This window comes from Durio zibethinus, chromosome 9 (assembly GCF_047325235.1).
Source record: "Durio zibethinus cultivar Kanyao isolate XHJ-2024 chromosome 9, ASM4732523v1, whole genome shotgun sequence".
NCBI lineage: Eukaryota > Viridiplantae > Streptophyta > Magnoliopsida > Malvales > Malvaceae > Durio > Durio zibethinus.
The window spans coordinates 25,341,463-25,343,936 of record NC_143170.1 but is presented as its reverse complement, the minus strand read 5'-3'; the positions used below and the strand labels follow the sequence as shown (position 1 = coordinate 25,343,936).

At 26.9% G+C, this 2,474-nt stretch overlaps 1 non-coding gene across 1 annotated transcript; it reads left to right on the top strand.

Moving 5' to 3' along the window:
• Positions 1-1,528: 1,528 nt before the first annotated feature.
• On the top strand, positions 1,529-1,835 carry LOC149516895 (signal recognition particle RNA). Its single transcript, XR_016345439.1, has one exon.
• Positions 1,836-2,474: the final 639 nt, after the last annotated feature.

The window sequence follows — 2,474 nt, the reverse complement described above, 5'->3', positions numbered from 1 at the left end:
ACAATCGATCCTGTTATTTAATGTATTGTAATTTTATCGTATTTTAAGTTTTCGTTGTGTACCGAAGAATTACTCATAAAAATTTTTTAAAAATATGTAATAAAATTTTTTAATTTTTTAATTTTTAAAATATCCGTAAACCCCTTGACTAACAAACCACCTAGGTTCAATCCCACGTCAACGGTCATTTTCTGTCACCTCAAAATTCTTGCACTACCGTACTAACAACATGCAAAGTCTCTAGGTCCCAGCTTACATCAACATTGCCTTCCCACATTTTTTCTAGGCAGTTGCTGTTCATTTAATATAACTCCTATGTCAGATTTTTAGCTAGCCCTGGCCCTCTCTGTGTATATGTCCCTTTCGTCACATTTTTTTATTTATAATTATTTTAAGAAAGTCTCAAATCATTTATTTTTTATTTAAAAATTATTTTCTAAAAATATAAAACAAGAAAATAAATAAAATATTAAATGGCATTAATATTAATGACATCAAATCATAAATATAATATATATTTATTAATTAATGATATTAAAAAATATTTAATATGATAATTTGCAAAATATAAAAAAAAAAGTAAGCTTACCCTTTTATCTTCATAATTAAAAACATCTTTTTTGTTTTCATATTTCAGACTATTTTTATTTTTCTTTTATAAAAATTTGCTTTCATTTTTAATTAATAAACATATTTTTATTTTCCAAAAAAATAAAAATACAAACAAAACTTTGTTTGTTGAAATCAAATATTACATTCATCTTTTTAGTAAAATTCATAACAAATTTTATTTCTATACTACTTGAATTTAATAATATTAGTCTAATTATTAATACGGTTAATTACTCTCCGTTAATTTTACTTATGTGACTCTAATCTTTTTTTTAATCTTAAAATTAAAAAAAATCCTAAAAGAAAATTTTTTAAAAATTCAAAACATTAAGAAATCCCAAAAAATAAAAAAAATTATTTTAAAGCTTTTTTGAATTTTTTAAAACATTGAATTCAAAATTTTTTCAATATTTTAACTTTTAAAAAAATTATATTTCTTGAATTTTTTAACAATCGGATTTCAATTAAAAAATATCAACATTTTGAATTATTTAGATTTGTTATTTTAAAAATATTACTCCAGAGTTGCAAACACTGTTTAATTTTCAAGAAGTTGCCTAAACTAATGTTTAATGCCGATTTATCTGTTCAAGCCAGCAACCATGTGATGTAACTATCCAAAAAAAGAAAAAGAAAAATACAATCCTGTATGGTGTGATAAAGGTAGCGGAAAGAGAGCTCTGTTGAGATCGGTTGCCTTCATTTCTTTTAGGTAATCCCTAGGTTAGCCATGCGGACAAATGTAGTTGAGCTTTGGCAATCATCAGTCTTGACTAGAACAGAGATTTTAGGCTTCAGATAAGACCTCAAAGTCACCAGTCCACAAGATTTACTTGAAAAAAGGAAGCAAATCCCACATTGGGCACTAGATAGTATAAGTGGTTGTTTAAGAGAAGCGCAAAGACCCCTGTCACCCGCCGAGCTGGATAACGTTAGCTTGTTACCCGAGTGGGGGCATGAGGGTGATGGAACATTGGTTCAATTCACCGAGTCGGTTCTGCTGTGGCTCTTCACTGGCCTGCCCGTTCCAAGCAAGGAGTTGAGCACTGGGGACTTGTGCGAAGGCTCTGAGTCTCGTGGCTCCTAGAGTGGATGGTACCGCGTGAGGCTGGATTCACAGAGCAGCGAAAACCTCCCTCTCTTTGCAGTGGAAGGATAACAAGCCGGTGCCACTAGGGACCACCATGGCTACGTGGGTTGATCGTAATTGAACCATCACCTTTTTGAAGCCTCAGGTCAGTTATTTTGTTATCTAAAAGTGGATATTCTTAATATAAGTTTAACTTAGTATTAGATATATGTAAGAAAAATTAGGTCAACTGATCATGTATTCTATTGAAATTTGAAATTTAATTTTTTATTATAATTTATAAAAATGTAATCGTTATACTACTTTAATTTAATAATTTTAGTCTAATAAAAAAATTTTAATTTTATTAACTTTTATAGTTAAAAATATCGACATGATGTTGGCTTAACGATGTTAGTGTTAATTTTATTGATATGGTATTGATTTTACTAAAATGATACCATAGATAAATGAAATTAATTACCAAATAATACAATTGATTATTATATTCATACGAAATGTAAAATTTTTTTTGTTTGGTTTGAAAAATGTATTCGGCAAACGAAAATAAAAATTATTTTCTAAAATTGTAAAACAAGAAAATAAATAAAATATTAAATGATATTAATATTAATGACATCAAATTATAAATATAATATATATATATATATATTAATTAATGACATTAAAAAGTATTCAAATATGATAACTCGCAAAATATATATATATATATATATATATAAAGTAATGTATATCTCTTATTTTCATAATTAAGAACATCTTTTTTGGTTTC